Below are 20097 nucleotides of genomic sequence, written 5' to 3' on the forward strand. Positions count from 1 at the left end.
GTCTCAATCACATTTACATGTTCCTCTTTATTAATCCCTTTAAAAAATTGATGTAAGTGAAGAAGCAAACTTGTATTGATTCAAGTGTCTTCTCTTGACTGCTTATATATTTTTTCAAAAACTAAAATTAAAATGAAGAAGTGAATATACATCTACCTTTTATATGTACAATCTAGATTGCTGAGTTGTTTCTTGAAAAATATGTTTGCTCAATTTTAGAAAATTTATTATTTGTCCATAAAAGGTAAGATAAATTTAATGTGCAAAGGTGTGAACAGAGTTGAGTTTTAAATCAATTATTGTGAAGACGTTTATTATTTTGCTAATAGTGATATTTTAAAATAATTGTGAAATTTATTTAAAATCATTTAATTCTTTTACCTTAGACATTTATTATACTTTGTAGTGTGTATTATAAGAAAAATACATGACTATTGGTTTTAAGACTTTAACCAAATAAATTTAAATAGCTTCCATAACGTTGGTCGAATATCATATTTAATGCAAACCATCAGAATCACTAGAAAATTGATATAGGACATGAAATTATGGTTGAGGTAATGATATTTTTTTTCCAAAATATAATAGTTATCTTGACTTAAAATTAAAGTATTTTGAATTTATGTTTTGGAGTGGAAGAGTCCCTATCTCTTTTATTTAAACTTGTTTAGATTATAAAATTCACATAAAATGATATATGTGTAGTTGTTTTTATAATAATATAGAATACATTAATATAAAATAAAAAATAAATTTTAAATTAAATGAAAAATATTCACTTTTCCTGCAATTTGATAAACGAATAATTTATGGGTAATTGAAATAAAAAATTAGTTGTTCTATCGTACGTGTTTATATGTCTCCACTTAATTATTTAACTATTCCTTTAAAGAGTAATACCTTCAAGATATTTAAGAAAGAAATTCAAAAAAAAATAGTTGAAGATAAAAATTTATTTTGGTGTGGGAGACATGTAAAGTATAAATATTAAAAAAAATAAGTCTGTTTACAAAATATAATTTTTTTAATGAATGCAATTAAATTAAAAGCCTTCCCAACAGATAGTTTCTTGATTTCTTTAGAAAACAACAATTATCAAGTTTTACAATTTAAAAAAGAAACGATATGAAGAGATAAAAGTTCTAACTAGGACGATTCAAAAATTGGGTGTGATGACATCTGCCTTATCCAACAAAGACAAGTCAACAGAAAAAATCATTGACAAGGGTAAATACGAAAGTAAGAAAGGAAAGAAGGACTAAACATAACATAAAAATATTGAAAATAATTACATAACAAAACATGATTTCATATATACAAGCCACTAGATAAATATGCAATCTTTTATAAATGAACAAGTCTGAATGTCTGCATTGCTAGAATGATAGAAAAACAGTCAATAGTAAGTAACACCTTCCGCGAGGTGGTACCTCACAAAGTCCTCAAAATCAATCCACGAACGCTGATGCAAGAGGAGGATCAGAATGAACGGGGCACATAAACTAAATTAGTGTAGAAAACAAGGGACTGAGTGATGAGTGGTGGATTTCCACTTATTTAAATAACTTTCATAGTCACTTTCACTTGATTTAGTTTAGAATTGATGCTTTTCATGTGGTTTGCTTAAAATTTATAGGTAAATGAAATGGAGAGTTGATTAAGAATATGGATGAAAAAATTAAATGGAACTGAAGAAGGAAGAGGCCAATTAGAAGAAAGTGGAACTGAGAGAAGTTTGGTTATGACGACCATATGAAGTATAGGTCGTATTGCGTTGCCCGTGAAATTCAAATCTTCACATTCTATATTCAGATGTGGTGATCCCATGTCATAGATACACTACTCCCCGCGACCTCATGAGTTAGTTGTCGTGATTACAAAGAGTAAAATGCCTAGCACCAGGGCGGATTGGGAATTTCACCAAATTAATTCCAAAACCCCTTTGCACACTTGCCAACAATCAGTGTTTATAAATCCATCTTGTACTCAATAATTCTAGATAGAGAGAATTCCATATTCTTATCTTAGATTAGAAAAGTACTCTTAGATTTCAATTAGGATTGACACTTCCGAGTTGCCTCACAATTCACATTTGGATTTGACAATCGTGTTCTTATTACTAAAATATCTTAATTTTTTCTTTATTTCATTTCATCAAATTTCTAGAACAATGGGTGAAATTGTCTAATTGAGATTAAGGTTTTATGCTCAAAATAGAAAACTTGTTTGGATTTTTATGCTTGTATTTGTGATTGTGTCCTTTCATGATTAGGGTTTAATCTTATTTTCATTCTTTAATCTATGATTTGAGAGTGCATGCTTGAATTTAGCTTCCGATTTATGTGGATTGCTCGAATAAGAATTCCTGAAGTGGAGCATTAGATTAATAGCCATCTTTGACTTTGATTCCTAAATTTGACACAAGGAGATAATTTGGATTTACTTTATTGAATGATAGAGATATGGATTCAGATTAATGTATTGGATTGCTTGTTGTTGAACTCAATTGAACCTGAAAGAAATTTTCTAATAAAACACTTTGAGAGATAAAGGAGATAAGTGTTGATTGATAATTGTCTAGTCAAACTTAATTTGATTTGAGATGGCAATGGATTGTCGAATGAGGGTTGAGTTCCAAATTTCCTAATCTATCCTTGCCTAGTATTGTCTTTGACTAAATCCTTTATTTTCTTAACAAACTCGCTTTCTATTTGATAGTGTTGTAGATTGCATGTTCAAATTAGAACCAATATCTATTTATCCTATAATTTTTCGATAGCTGATAGATTGTTCCTTGTGAGATTTTAGCCTATCTCTTACTTGGGTATTTTTATTCATGACAACCACTCACTCTTACAATTTTTAGGGTAATTTAGTATTATAGAAAACGGGCGCCATTGTCGATGAGCAATTAGACATATTGAATTGATGTAGGATTTCTAGTTTACTTGTTTTTCTCTAAATTGTGAGTAGTTCTCTTTATAGGTTTTTGTGACCATATGTTTGAGAGTGGTTTGGCCTATACCGATCCATGTCCATGTCGTGAATCGAATGTGATAAGACATTTTTTGGCTTAAGGTCGTTGCAGAAAAGCTCAATTGGGGATAAGACAATTTTGGCCCCGTATGGTAATTAAAAAATAACAATTGAATATTTTTCGTCAAAAAATTATATTATATAAAAGTAAAATTTGAAGCTGTTTATTTTAGATTTTTTTTAAAAAAAATCAAGAAGGTAATAAATTCAAGCCATGGAAAGAACATTCAGTATAAATGCAAGGGCTGCACAAAATAGTCCCTTTTTGTGTGGGCCATGCTCGAACTCCACACATAGATATGCATTTTAAGATGTTTTAATACACACTTCAACACGTTCATGTACCAGCCTACCACATTAGACAAGAAATTTAAGATTAAGACTTTGGTAAATGGAGTTCATCAACATATATATACTCCGTCCATTAGGTTACATTTAGTTATTATCACAGGTAACCCGCCTTATTTTGAAGATAAAAATTCATATTTTTTGCAATGTATTTTAAATGAAGACCACAAAAGATTGTCAATAGCTATATTGTTCCTCCCCTTCGTCACAATTAATATTTCTTTTATATTTTATTATAATAGTAACACACTACTTAGTGTAATCCTACAATTAGGGTTTGGAGAAGGTATGATGTATGCTTATTTTACCTCTACCTTTATGAGGTAAAGAGAATGTTTTCAATAGACTATCTGCTAAAAAAGAATGTTATCAAACTAAGATTTGAAAGAAAAATATAATACCCAAAACCACAACCTGAAAAAAATAAAACAACAATTAGTGCGACACATAGAATAATAGGAGACTATACAATTACTAAATACTATTGCAATGACGAGAATAGGAAAAGGAGGAGGTTATCCTCAAATTCTCTGACGTTAATCATGAGAACACCCAACAACCTACTGAGTTGGAGCTGTGCTAAGTCATATCTAATCTCTTACAATGTTTTCCCAGTATACCACTACCTGTCTTAACTCTTGCTACAACCAACCTCTCAAATCTCCTAATTGGCGTACCCTCGCAGCTCCTCTTCACATGTTTGAACCACCTTAGCCTTTCTCATCTTGTCTGTCATAGAGCTACTCCCACCTTGTAGTGAAAAACATTATCCCAATCATATCTCTCTCAGCGTGTATTCACACATCCATTTGTGCATCCTCATCTCAATAATCTTCATCTTCTGGACGTGGATTTTCTTGACTAATTATCACTCTTCCCGTACATCTCTACCTCATAAGTTACATCACTAAACATTATTGTAATATTATTAATAATCAATGACATTGTAAGGAAAAAAATATTCTCAAAGTTAATATAATTATAATGGATGTATAAAATTTATGTAGGCCTTTTTACAAGAAAAATAATCATGGAAAAGCTAAACACAGTGAAAAAGATGCAACCGATGAAATAGAGAGTAACGGCTAGACCAACTGAATGTTCTAAAGACACATACATACCAGTTACAAATGCAACTACAACGACTTCCATCAGATAAATCTACTATGCAATCTCCATATTATAAATCTGGATAACAATTGTCAACTATGTTACAGCGGTAATGACATCCAATAATCTATTTAAGCTATATGAGATAGGAAGTTAAAAGGATTGGGTTGGGGTAGAGATAGGCACGTTCAAAATTTTTTCAATTGTAATACTGTAGAATGCAACATATAATCTTTTTTTTTCTAGACCTTCAATATTTTTCTTTTATGTTGTAATCTTGTCATCCTTTCTATTGCATTTTTCCGTGATTGCTTCACGTTTTCATAAGTAATATATAGTTTGTGACAGTGACACTTCAAGCACAAGCACTACAAAAAGAGACGTTTAGGGGTAATTGAGTTAATGTGATTGCATCTAATTTCACTAAAACCTTTAATGGCATTTATATAGGATATTGGTTATAAATACTCATATTTATTAAATTTTGCCATTAAATACAATATAGTGGCAAAATATGTTATTGCCACATAGTCATTTATTTTTTATAGTGATGCTATTTTTAAGGACTCATGGCTGGTGTCTTCTTGTCTTCCATTCATTATTTAGGTATGGTGAAGATCATTATGTTAAATTTTAGGAAAGAATATCTATTACATATAGTGTGAGCTATTTATAAGACTCAATGAATACATAAACTTGTTGTGAAAAAAGCATATTGATGTTGATAATATTTACCTTTATTGATTTGTTATACTATCAACAACAACAATAGTATACCTAGTGAAATCCCCTAAGTGGTATCTGGCAAGGTTACATTGTATGCAAACCTTATCACTATCTCGTGGAACTAGATAGTTTTTTTTTCTAAAGACCCTTGGTGTCGAATTTGATCTATTGTTATTTGAAAGAGATGACACCATTCTTGTTGATGAATTTTTTTTAAAAAAACTTAATAAAGGATAGGTAATAAACAAGAACAGAACAAGCAATTGACAAAGTTTTTAAAGGTGACCTAAATTTAATGTTTTGCATGAAATGATAAAATTCAACATTCAAGAAAATTATTAAAAGAAAACCTAAGCTTGCAAATATGATTAAAAGAACTGATTAAAATGCAATCATGAATCTACGGGGAAGAAGTATCAACATCCTTGTCTCAGTTGTTGTTTCCATTTCCTCTCACAACAATTAGTCTTTTTGTTTTTTTTTATACTTGAATCTTCATTTTCTAAATGATTCATATTTGGTCTTCTTCAGTTGGACGATTCCAAAAATATTCATCTTCAATTGGTGAGATCCTGAAAGTACACTGTGGAATGGAATGAAATTTGGTGAGATAAAAAAATAAGTTTAGAAATTTATTTTATTTTGTCAAATATCAAAGTATCAAAAGTAAATAAAAAAATAAACTATTGTTGAATATTATTAGAAACTTGTTACAAATACATGACGTAGATAAACAAAAGCTTTATACGAAATACCTTATAAATGTTATTGATGGAATGAAATTTGATACTTCTCGACATTCCTTGTGTGATATGATAGTTTCCACTATTTTCATCTTTTGCCAAAAGTCTCGAGCCGTAGTTAATATTTTCATTTCTAATGTGATCAGAATTATCTGGGATATCATCTTCGCATGTAATTATGTTGATATTTGGCTTACCTGAAAATTTTATGTGACATTGCATGATATATGTGAAACAAATTATAAGTTCAAAAAGTAAGGTTGCAACATCAATTTAATGACTGTATTTTAGGCTACCAATGTGCTATGTGCCATTTAGGGGAAGATTTTAAATTACCATGCGCTCATCGATTTAAATTAGGATAATTTTCTACTTTCGATGAAAAAAAATTAAAAAAATTAAAATAAATTTAATTTAAAAGTTGTAAAATTCCTTAACTACCATCAATAATTTCTTCTTGTCGTTCGTCAAGAAGTTCCTCCACAAAAGAATCCTTTTGATCCCGTCTTATGTTGCTTTCATTATGTTCTTTAAATTTCTCACTTTCTAATTCCTGTAAATCCTTATTTTTTCTTAATAAACAATAGGAAATAGAAAAGTATATTGTGAATTATAACAAATGTGCTGAATAAAAGATTTTTAAATAGATGTATCTGTTGAAAAATTACCTCGCCATCAAGAAGGAGAGGATACAAACACGTATTGATAGTGTTATTTTCTATTTGGGTAGAACTATAATGGTTATCTTCACCAAGGATCTCAAACTCAGCTGAAAATCATTAATAATCAAATGAAAGATATTTAATAGTATAAGTAGTTTATGAGTTGTTAAATAAACTAATAAATTATGTACCATGAATAATTTGTCGTTCATGATTGTCTGCATCCTTCCTCTCTTTCATGGAAAGTTGTGAATTGCTTTCCTTGTTCCCTTGAATCAAATAGTTAAAATTTTATTTTGCTAAATAAGAGTTACTAATGATACATTGAAATTAATTCTTAGACTACTAATACACCAATTAATTTTATAAAATTTAATTCATAATAAGATTAAAATTTTAAAAAAAAAGGCATTATTTATCTTTTAATTTATTAAAGTGAACAAGGACAATAATAATAAACATAAATCAGTTATAAGATGTTGAAGTAATTATGTACGTACTATAAATAAGTTTTTCCTTTTGCTTGTTCTCTAGTATATTCTTGTAAGAGTCCCCTTGGTCCTCTCCAGAGGATTTCTTATTCTTCTTGGCATCTTATTTCTTTTTATTTTCTTCTACAAGAATATTGGGCATATACTAGTGAATGAAAACCAAAAGGCAAGATCAACTAATTAATCTAATTGACAAATCATGCTCGCAAAAAAGTAAGATCTTCCCTCCACATAAAGAGTATAAAGTTGAAAGCCTAATGAGATTTAGAAGTCACAAACAAAATATAGTTAATTTATTATACACATATGCCGTTGACGCTATATACACTTTATCCTAATCATAACCGTATCTATAGACTCTATTTCATAAAGTAAAACTTATTTGAAATAAATAGAAATAGATATTACCTACAGATTTTAGAAATAAAACAACACTTTTGGATTTGAGAGCACATAGGAATGATTTTAAGGGATTAAGAAAGCATCATCCTTCGATGACTCTTGTTCTATGATCGAGATAAAAGTCTCGTTCTATGATTCGAAGGTATAATTGACTGAATGCATGTGGAAAAATTGAAGTAAGTCTTATTGTTTTTAAATGAGATTGTTCATACATATCCATACACAACAACAAAACCAACATATCTGATGTCATCCCACAAATAGGATTTGAAAAGGGTGAGATATACACAAACTAGGGTTTGAAAAGAGGAAGATGTACACAACTTTTACTATAAATTTTTTGGGGTTGAGATTTTTTTTCTATATTCCATAGACAAAAGAACTGAAATTGGATTGCAAGAAGGAGAAATAAAATCAATCAATCTTGTTGATTATAGGTTTTAAAATTTATTAGAGATGGTCCGTAAATAAACAACATGACATTTGCTAAAATGAACTGTAAATTTAAAAATTAACACAAGGCATAAAAAATTGAGAAACAAAACAATATCTTAATTGAATCAAACTTACCATCACGTAATTCGATTCTCTTATGCAAGAAAATAAAAAGAAAAAATGAATTGATTAGAATGAACGAGTGAATCAATACTGTCTCAATCACATTTACATGTTCCTCTTTATTAATCCCTTTAAAAAAATTGAAGTAAGTGAAGAAGCAAACCTGTATTGATTCAAGTGTCTTATCTTGACTGCTTATATACTTTTTCAAAAACTAAAATTAAAATAGAGAAGTGAACATACATCTTACCTTTTATATGTACAATCTAGATTGCTGAGTTTTTTCTTGAAAAATATGTTTTTTCAATTTTGGAAAATTTATTTTTTTTCCATAAAAGGTAAGATAAATTTAAAGTGCAAAGGTGTGAACAGAGTAGAGTTTTAAATCAATTATTGTGAAGACTTTTATTATTTTGCTAATAGTGATATTTTAAAATTAATTGAGAAATTTATTTAAAATCATTTATTTCTTTTACCTTTGTCATTCATTATACTTTGTATTGTGTATTATAAGGAAAATACATGACTATTGGTTTTATGTCTTTGACCAAATAAATTTGAATAGTTTTCATAAAGTAGGTCAAATATCATATTTAATACAAACCATCAGAATCACTAGAAAATTGATATTGGACTTGAAATTATTGTTGAGGTAATGATAGTTTTCTTCCAAAAGATAATTGTTATCTTGACTTAAAATTAAAGTATTTTGAATTTATGTTGGAATGGAACACTCCATATCTCTTTTCTTTAAACTTGTTTAGATTATGAAATTCACAAACAATATATGTGTAGTTGTTTCTATAATCATATAGAATACATTAATGTAAAATAAAAAATAAATTTTAAATTAAATGAAAAATATTCACTTTTTCCTGCAATTTGATAAAAGAATAATTTATGGGTAATTGAAATTAAAAATTAGTTGTTCTGTCTTATGTGTTTATATGTCTCCACTTAATTGTTTAGCTATTCCCTTTAAGAGTAATACCTTCAAGATATTTAGTAAAGAAATTCAAAAAATTGTTGAAGATAAAAATTTATTCTTGTGTGGGAGACAAATAAAGTATAAATATTAGAAAAAATAAGTCTACTTATAAAATATAATTTTTCAATGAATGCAATTAAATTGAAATCCTTCCAAACAGATAGTTTCTTCATTGCTTTAAAAACAACAATCATCAAGTTTTACAATTTAAAAAAGAAACGATATGAAGAGATAAAAGTTCTAAGTAGCACGATTCAAAAATTGGGTGTGATGAAATTTGCCTTATCCAACTAACACAGGTCAATGGAAACAATCATTGACAAGGGTAAATACAAAAGTAAGAAAGGAAATAAGGACTAAACATAACATAAAAATTTCGAAAATAATAACATAACAAAACATAATTTCACGTATACAAGACACTAGATAAATATACAATTTTTTATAAATGAACAAGTTTGAATGTCTACATTCCTAGAATGGTGGAAAGACATAGTCAATAGTAAGTAACACCTTCAGCGAGGTGGTACCTCACAAAGTCCTCAAAATCAAGCCACGAACACTGATGCAAGAGGAGGATCAAATTGAACGGGGCACATAAACTAATAAGTGTAGAAAACAAGGGAGTGAGTGACGAGTGGTGGATTTCCACTCATTTAAATAACAATCATTATTGTTGGGACCCCTCTCTGTCTAGGATTATTGCGTACAAGATGGATACATAATTGATGTAAGTCTTATTGTTTTTAAATGAGATTGTTCATACATATCCATACACAACAACAAAAGCAACATATCTGATGTCATCCCACAAATAGGATTTGAAAAGGGTGAGATATACACAAACTAGGGTTTGAAAAGAGGAAGATTTACAAAAACATCTTGTTGTGATTGTGAGAAGAGGGGTCCCAACAATAATGATTCACATGAATTTCATAAGGCAGTAGTTTTGAAATCCATTTTAGTGTCCCATAAACTTCAAAAAACTACTCCCCCATAAAATCAATTACTCTAATCAATTTTTGGACAAGAATTCCATTCAAGTATTTATTAAACTCAAGGTATGTCTTCTTCCCCCTTTCTTCATCTTTTCTTGAAATTGTTGAGTTATTTATAAAAGGGTAGATTCTAACCCTTAGTTTTTTTAAATCATGATTGGCGTTGAAAACATTATTGTGTAGAGAATTATTTTAGTTTAATGTCCTATAATGGGTGTTAATTGAATAAGGATGAATTTGAGGCTTCAAATCCTTTATAAATGCCATGAGAACAGGTTACAACTTGTTTAATGCAATGCCAAAGTGAAAAATATTTTCTAGGCTGAAGTTTTCTATGCGATCATGGTCTCATCCCGTGATCACGATATCACATCCCACAATCACGCCATATTAAAATTTTAAATTCCATGATTGTGATATCTAATCTTGCAATTACAATGACACTAAAGGTTGATGATCATGATCACAACGTCTTATCCCGTGATTGCAATGAGTCGTGTGCTTCGTATTGAAAACTACCAAAAATAGTAACTTTTCCTCTATTGACTCGATTCTTTTTTAACTCATTTCATTGACCTAATTTCTTTATCATACATTTATTTACCTGCCATAGCATTAATTTTACATGCTTGTATCTTCTATAGGTATGCTTTCTGCAAAAGCATGGACTACGACAACGTCAACCAAATGGAGGAAAAAATGGAAGAAAATATCATGGGAGAGGAAATTTTTAGTCATGAGCTTTTAATGTTCGCTAAATTCAGCGATTGGATGTCCACCTCCACAAAAGAATATCATAAAGGAGAGTGGTCCTCTTATAAAACGTCTCCATGGGAACATCATACTTCTATGGGAGATTCGAGGCCAGTGAATAGATGTGTTTTGTTTTAAACTAGACAAGGTTAAACACATGGTGGATCAAGATTTCTATGACAATATTGCCGAAGGTAATTTTTCTAGTGACTTGGTAGTCATGATCTGGGCAACCAAGTTTGTTTTCACTTCATGAGGATCAATAATTATTATTGTATTAATGATGTTAATAATGATATTCACATGACAAGTACAACGGAAGAGGGCCAATGGTTGTTTGTGAGATACTTGCATGGTGGTCATATGCCTAAATGGATTAAGAACAACTAGTGGATTCATTCCTCAAAATTCAAAGCTAAAGACAAAAACTTGGGTGTCCGTCATTTTAATTCGGGTGATACCAATTTTTCTCTTTATTAGGAGCTTTTGACTTTTCCCATCACAGATGGGATTCCTATTAATGTTGGGTGGATCATTGTGCAACACATTCAGTGTAAAAACAATAAATAATAGACCAAGATTAACATGTCGATACATCATTGCCTAATTACTAATATATGTTTTATTATCATTTTGAGGATTTAAAATTTTGCGATAATTACAACATTGCTTATGTAAGACCCCAAAAATGACCTAGGTTATCTAGATACTAACATGTAAGTATTGATTTTCTAAGTTCCTAAATATGACTAAAATATAGTATATAGGCTGTAGCGAAAATATTAGAAGTGTTGGAACTCAAACGTAGAGGGACGACCAAGACGTTCGATGACTAAGTCACCTAAATGTCTAAAATGTGGTTGTATGTGTTTATGTGTATTTCATGGTGTTTTAAGGTTCTTACTTGACTTAATACAGTATATATAGTCAGTGGTTGAAGTTTCGTGAAGTTTAAAGGTTAAACAACCCAGAACGTCCAAGGCTTTCGAAAGATATGCCTTGAGTCGACCTTGTACGTCTAGGCGATTTTCATCATGTTTTACGTGTTAGTTTTGGATTAAATTCATTTGAGAGATGTTACACATATATACGGTCGTATTTGGGTTGGAAACGTTTGGGAAATTTACCCCAAAGACCATCTAATAGTCCTTGAGGAAGGACCAAAAATTAGTGTGCAGGCTGTCCCATGCAGACCTTGCCGACGGAGAAGTCAACTGCACGTCGTGTCTGTGATGCCCCTTGAAATGGTCCCGTAGTGAGGAGTTAGACAAGGGTGAAGAGAGGAATCTTGAACAGCTATTTTAGCCAACGACGGAGGGCTGTGACGCCACGTCATGACTGTGACGGCCTGTCAAGGGCAGGCATCGCACACAACTGCCTTCTTGCGCACACTGCTGCCAATTCAAGGGGTGATTTGGTAAATTCACCCCACTTGTAAAATAAGTCACGGAAGGTTTATTAAGGGTATCTTCGATGTTTTAATTAAATATGTAAAGGGTTATCACATGGAAAGTAGTTATGGAACCTTTTTACGTGAACCTTCTTTGGTTGTGTAAATGTGATTGGGTTACGAACTAGTTATGGAATTATTTTATGTGAACCTAATGTATGAACTAATTTATGAGAACGAAGGCTAGCACCGTGTGTGTCTGGTAAGGGAATGTAGTTCTAGTTAAGTATGAGACTAGAATACAAAGAAGCCTTTCATATTCCTTAACAATGTGCCTACATGGGATGTGTCAAAGTTGTACCATTGGAAAGTAGAACAACATCATCAGAGTAGGATAGAACTCCGGATTTCATGTCTTGCTATCATGGTCTATGTCGGTTATTGCCTGTTCTCATCATATGCAATACCCATTAGCATTTCAGGAGTTTATGGAGTTTAGATGGTAGTATGGGACGCTACGTAGACATTTCACAATAGACTTTGAAGGTGTTATATAGATTTACTAGGTCTTCTACAAGACCATTATGTGAATGTCCTTTATGTTATGTTTGATTCTTAATGAACTAAGGAACTAATGACTTATGTTACGGAGTATGTAAATAAATGAGTACCTAATGTAATGTCACTTAAGGATTTCTTAGCTAAAGTGTGAAGAGGGAATAGGAGATGATCTTTTTATGTCTTCTCTTTGGAAGGATTGAGTATGAATCTTGTTAGGGAAGTAGGTTTATTTTGTGGGCATTATCTAAGTCTTAGGTAGTCTGGAGGACTATTTAGGAAATCTTGAAGAGGTCTCTATGGACGTTATGTTCTTGATTTACTTAAGTAGGACTTTTGATAGTCTTTGGGAATAGAATGTCATATTATCTATGTGTTGGTGATTTAAGTGAGCATGATCCTATCTTAGGGAGTCTATTGGATCTCTTAAGTATGTGTGTAAGGGATTGTACGGGCGGTCGCTTCACAACTAACTTAAGTGAGACTTAGAATTCACCTTTGGTAGAAGAATCTCACCTTGATGTTTATGATTTCTTTGTAAGTATGTATTTGAATCATTAAAGGTAATCTTAAGGGTCGTTTAGGCACATCTAGAGAGGCCGTATAAGCGGTCTCTCTTTGTGTGACTTAAGTGAATCTTAGGATGACATTAAGTGGGGAAATTACATGCTAGAAGTATCTTATGTGTTTCTAAATTTATTTATGATGTTATTATTATTATAATATGATTTTAAATGAAAAGATACATATTTCCAATACAGTCCATTTTCATGATTTATATGCATAAGCCATACTTAGTACATGTGGTTCTACTAATTCCATGATTTTATCTAGCTATAAAGTTCTTGGTAGGTGAGTAGCTTTGAGAAGTGAGGACTTAGACTTAAAAGATTATTCAAGAGAAGTTGAAGTATGTCCTACTTGACTTGAGGGCATATATATGTCTTTTATGTTTTCGTTCAAAGCATTGTAATAGACTAAGCATTTCTATATTTGTATTTTGAAGTATGGCCCGTGTCCCATGTTTTCTTGTGTCTTAAGATGATGACATTGAGACTTAGTATTTCCTATTACTTTTATATCAAAAAGATTTTGAAGAATATATTATGTTTTATAAAAAGTTTTAATTTCGCACTACTTTTCACTATGTACATGCAATGAAAAATATTAAAGGGCTTGTCTAAGAACTTCGAGTGTTCGACGACCCGTGCCACAGTCAAAGATTGTGCCCTAACTTCTAGGGAGTTTATTCGGGTTTTGAGAAAGCTTGGTATTAGAGCATAGGATTGTGAAAGTAGTATTAGCAATCAAGAAGTATCATCAAGTCACGTCTAGTAGATTCTTGACGATCGGGGTGAGTAACAATATATCTATGGATGAGAGGCTATAGAACGATAGAACTTACCTTCTTTTCTACCCCTACGTCGTGCGGTAAAGTAAATGTTATGATTATCCTTCTTATGAGTTTCCTTGTGTTTTCTTGGAGATGAATACTAGAAGGATGGCCGCTAGAAGGTTGAAAGAGGAGAGGGTGGATGAGGAGGTTCCCCCCCAAGCTTAGAAAGTAGAGCAAGTTCCTCGAGGTTGGCAATAAGTTCAAGGTGCTAAAGATGACCAAGTGCCTCCCGAAGGTGATCCTATACCAAATGTAGAAGGAGGTATTGAGGTTCCGGAGATGTCTATTAGGGAGATTAGAGAGGCTTTGATTGCTATCACCCAAGACGTGACTATGTAAGCTAATATGAATATGAGGCCTAGGGTTGTGGAGAGCACTATGACATCTAGGTTGAGAGATTCTGTGAGGATGAATCCTCCGATCTTTCTTTGCTCTAAGGTAAATAAGAATCCCCAAGAGTTTTTTGATATAGTGTACAAAATTTTCAGTGCTATGGGGGTTTCATCTAGGGAGAAGGCGGAGTTGAATTCGTACCAATTGAGGGATGTTTCTCAAATTTGCTACACTCAATGAAAGGATAATAGGCCAGAAGGATTGGGTCCTATTGAATGGGAAGAATTTAAAGAAGCTTTTCATGGTATGTAGTTTCTCCGGGAGAGGAGAGAAATTAAGATGGAGGAGTTTATCAATCTAAAGAAAGGCAATATGAGTGTTGCGGAGTACTCTTTGAAATTCTCAACTTTGTCCAGGTATGCCCCTTCTCTTTTGTCCAATCCCAGAGATAAAATGATTTGTTTTGTGACGGGGGTAGCCGATTTAGTGGTGGAAGAGTGTCATACAACTATGTTGCATAATGATATGACCCTAGCTAGACTCTTGGTGTATGCCCAATCAATTTAAAAGTCTAAACACAGGAGGACGAGTAGAAGTTTTATAATGAGTTGTGCTAGTGATCAAGAGCAAACTAGGTTTAAGAAGAAGGTTCAATCTCAAGGAGAATCTAAAAGTGCTAAGTTCAAGGTTGATAAAGGAGGTGGTTTGAAGGATGGCAAGCGTACTTGGGCAAATTGTGGCAAGAAAAATTATGGTGAGTGTCTATTTACCGGGAGTCTCTTTTGTTGTGGTAAAGATGGGCACAAAATGAGAGATATTCCTATGATTGCTTCTAGAGGAAGAGAGGATAAGAAATTTTCTCCTAGTGTTCCAAAGGATTATGCTTCGACTAAGAGGCGTTTATATGCACTCCGTTATAGAGTGGAGAAGCCGGATCTAATGTAGAGTGATGATGATGTTGGTAAGTTCTCTTTCTTTGGTGAAGATATGAGTCCCTTCTAAGTGGGGGAGTATAGTTTGTAGATGGGATAGAAGTCCTTGAAATTGCTGCTTGTACATGATGTTTAGGAGTTTTGTTGAAATTGAATTTCATTAACTTCTTGCATTGTGTGTTTTATGAAGCCATGATTATGTCGTAAGATGTATTTATATGATGTTGCTTTGCATATTAGCATTTTTATATCATGAATTTCTTAAAAATGTGAATTTTTGAAAAATTGCTTAAAGAAAGTCATATTTTCCTTAAAAACTGCATGCTGTCATATTTTTAAGAAAATGACTAATTGATTCGTTTGCCAAAAAAAATTCTAATGTGGTTAGAACTAATGTATATGATTAGGGTATTGATTATAAAATGAGTTTTTACTATTTAAACTGAAGAATGTGAAGTTGATGTTTTCTTCTTGTAAAGGTGTTTTATGGTTTGCTTATGAGCTGCTAGTTGAGTCACTAATTTTGGAAGTGTTCGGAGAGTGGAAAGTTTCATTCGAAGGCGAATGTTTTCCAAGTGGGGGAGACTGTAAGACCCAAATAATGACCTAGCTTAACTTGGGCCTAACATGTTGGTATTGATTTTCTAAGGTCCTAAATATGTCTAAAATATAGTATATAGGCAGTAGCTAAAATATTAGAGGTGTTGGAAGTCAAACGTCAAGGGACGACCAAGACGTTCGACGACTAAGTCACCTAAATGTCTAAAATGTGGGTCTATGTTTTTAAGTGTGTTTCATGGTGTTTAAGGTCCTTAATTGAGTTAATATAGAATTTATAGGTAGTGGTTAAAGTTTCTTGAAGTTTGGAGGTCGAACGACAAAGAACGTCCAAGGCATTCGAAAGATATGCCTTGAGTCGACCTTTTACATCTAGACGAGTATCAAAAAGTTTTATGTGTTCGTTATGGATGAAATTCATGTGAAAGGTTTCAAACTTATAGAATATCGTATTTGGGTTGGAAACATCCGGAAAATTATCCCCAAGGATCATCTAAGAGTCCTTGAAGAAGGACCCAAAATTAGTATGCAGGCTGTACCTGGCAGAACTTAGAGTACGGCCCGTCGTGGCTGTGACGCCCAGTCAAAGGGTCCCGTGGTGAGGGAAGTAGAAAAGTGTGAATAGAGGAAGCTTGTAAAGCTACTTTAGCCAACGACGGTGGGCTTTGACGCCCCGTCGTGGTTGTGACGAACCGTCAAGGGCAGGCGTCGCACGCAACTGCCTTCCTGCGCAGGCTGCTGCCAAGTCAAGGGGTGAATTGGTAAATTCGCCCCACTTCTAAATTTAGTCATTGAAAGTTTATTAAGGGTCGTTTGGGTATTTTAATTAAATATATAAAAGGTATTAATATTGAAGACCGCATTCTTCAAAATCATAAACCCAAAACTCTTAGAAAATATTCCAAAACCTCCATTGAAGTCCAACTTGAAGAGGAAGGTAGGTGAGGGGTTTTCGTGTCTAAATTCTTCATCAAAGTGAAGAATTATCATCCTTGAGGTATGACTTTTGATCCTTGAAACTCGTATCACCAAGGAGCCTAACTCTCAACATATTTTTCAAAGTTTTCTAAAGTGAATTGCCCAATTTCATGATTCTACCATGGGTTCTTGCATAAATGATTTCTAAACATTGAATTATGATCTAATTGTTATTTTATTGATGATTTCAATATAAATTACCTATTAACCCATGAATTTGGATGAACCCTAATTTTTTACTATAATGTGGGTTACTTGATATTAAGCTAATATTGTTGAATTGTAATGTAGTTTCTTATGGGCTTTCTAATGATATTAGAATTGTATTCAATTGTTATATAATTTATCCTAGATGGTTAAACCTAAATTTAATTGACAGAGATTTCATTGGATTTTATGATTATTGCTTGAATTGTTTGTTATGTCCATGGGTAAGGGCCTTGTGATGTTGAATTGGACGACTTAGCATTGAATTGAAGTGTGAATAAGGGGATGAAGGTATGCTGCCCGGAATTCTTTAATTTTATATTAATTTTACTTCTATTCTATTGTGATTGATATGGTCAAATTATGGTGGCGGTGTTATGTGTTTTACTTGTAATTGACGTGGCCTTATCGGCGTTACTTTATGCAATATTTTGAGCATGGCCTTATTGGAAACTACTTGAAGTTATGTGGCTATTTGTGTAGTTTTATTATGTGAAGCATGGTGCTATCTATCTACATGTTAAGTTATATAGTAATATATGTATTCTTCTAGTTATGTTGCCTTAAGTGATCATGTTAGACTTTGACTTGCCATTATCAGTATAGTGTTAGGTTAAGTCTTGGTTATTTCTATTTGACTTTATGAGTCTATGTGTAGTACATTTATGATGTTTATATGATATATAGATTACTTGAAATTGTATAGTTGTTTTAGAGGTGTTTCTAGAATGACTTGTATTATGTGTTAAAATTGAAGTACGTGATGCCTTGTCTTGATTGACTTGTATATCATGCTTGATGAATATATGATTATGAATATGCGATGTCTTGCTATAGAGTGTTAGATATCTTAGCATTGAATGTATGATTTACATGTGAATTTAAAAGATGTTATGAGAGTCTCTTATGTGCAAACCTTGACTTAAGGGTAAGGTTAAGAATAAATTAAAGTGTAAGCCAAAATGGTATCCTTCAAAGTAAAGGAATGATGGAATTAAGGTTAGTTGGCTTGAACGACATCATATTAATCTTTAGGAAAGTCGTGATGAGATTTTTGTCGCCATTGTGAGGTAGCCCTAGTGGACTTTCTTTGGTAGGGTAAATGTGATTGGGTTATGAACTAGTTATGGAACACTTTTATGTGAACCTAATGTATTTTTTACTCTATGAGGACGAAGGCTAGCAGCGAGTGAGTATGGTAAGGGAAAGTAGTTCTGGTTAAGCATGAGACTACAATAAAAAAAAGATCTTCATATTCATTAACCATGTGCCTACATGGGATGTGTCCAATTATTACCATAGGCAAGTAGTAAAACCTCATCGAAATAGGATGGAACTTCAGATTCCATGTCTTTCTATCACGGTCTATGTCGGTTATTGCCTATTCTCAGTATATGGAATACCTATTAGCATTTGAGGAGTTTATGGAGTTTAGATGGTGGTATGGGACGCTATCTAGACATTGCACAATAGACTTTGAAGGAGTTATGTGGAGTTCCTAAGTCTTGTTCAAGACCATTATATAAATGTCTTTTATGTGATGTATTGGTCTTAATGAACTAAGGAACTAATCACTTATGTTAAGAAGTATGTAAATAAATGAGTACGTAATCTAAAGTGACTTAAGGATTTCTTAGCTAAAGTGTGAAGAGGGCATCAGTGATTATCTCTTCATGTCTAATCTTTGGAAGTCTTAAGTATGACTCTAGTAAGAGAAGTTAGTTGATTTTGTGGACATGATCTAATCCTTAGGTAGTCTTAAGGACTATTTAGGAAATCTTGAAGAGGTCACTATTGACGTTATGTTCTTGATTTACTTAAGTAGGTCTTTTGATAGCCTTTGGGAAGAGAATGTCATATCATCTACGTGTTGGTGATTTATGTGAGCATGATTCTATCTTAGGGAGTCTATTGGATCTCTTAAGTGTGTGTGTAATGTATTGTATGGGCGGTCGCTACTCGACTCACACAAGTGAGACTTAGAGTTCTTCTTTGGTAGTAGAATCTTACCTTGATGTTTATGATTGCTTTGTAAAGATGTATGTGAATCATTAAAGGTAATCTTAAGAATCGTTTAGGCACATCTAGAGAGCGTGTATGGGCGGTCTATCTTTGTGTTACTTAAGTAAATCTTAGGATTACTATAAGTGAGGAAATTACATGCTAGAAGTATCTTATGTGTTTCTAAATTGATTGATGATGTTATTATGATTATAAAATGATTTTATATGAAAAGAGGCATATTTCCAATAAAGTTTGTTTCATGATTATTATGCATAGGCCATACTTAGTACATGTGGTTGTACTAATTCCATGCTTTTATCTATCTATATTTTTTTTTGTAGGTGAGGAGCTTTGAGAAGTGAGGACTTGGACTTAGAAGATCTTTAAAGAGAAGTTGAAGTATGTCCTCACTTGATTCGAGGGCATATATATGAATTTTATGTTTTCATTTGAAGTATTATAATAGAATAAGTACTTCTATATTCATATTTTGAAGTATAGAACGTGTCCCAAGTATTCTTGTGTCTTAAGATGATGAGATTGACACTTAGTATTTCCTATTATTTTTATATGAAATAGATGAAGACTATAATAAGTTTCATGAAAATTTTTAATTCTGCACTACTTTTCACTATGTATATGCAATGAATGATATGAAAGGGCTTGTCTATGAACTCCGAGAGTTCGACGATGCCGTGCCACAATCCAAGATTGTGCCCTAACTTCTATGGTGTGGTTTTGAGTTGTGACAGCTTAAAATAAGTGTTAGCGTAAATTAAGGTATTGTATGGGGATATTTGCATAATTTTCTTATTGTATTTGCATATACACTGGAAATGTGAGAATAAGGTATATAAATATAGGTATATATATATATATATATATATATATATACACTTTTTGGGGAGCTAAGTGTTTATTTGGGT

General features: G+C 32.1%; 1 long non-coding RNA gene across 1 annotated transcript; it reads left to right on the forward strand.

Annotated features, from left to right (window-relative positions):
- Positions 1 to 9660: 9660 nt before the first annotated feature.
- Positions 9661 to 19710, forward strand: LOC109120759 (uncharacterized). Its single transcript, XR_003247353.2, has 4 exons — positions 9661 to 10125; positions 10707 to 11009; positions 17397 to 17458; positions 19513 to 19710. It is a non-coding gene; the product is annotated as an uncharacterized lncRNA (long non-coding RNA).
- The last annotated feature ends 387 nt before the right edge of the window (positions 19711 to 20097 follow it).

This window comes from Solanum lycopersicum, chromosome 7, assembly GCF_036512215.1.
Source record: "Solanum lycopersicum chromosome 7, SLM_r2.1".
In the NCBI taxonomy this organism is placed as follows: Eukaryota; Viridiplantae; Streptophyta; class Magnoliopsida; order Solanales; family Solanaceae; genus Solanum; species Solanum lycopersicum.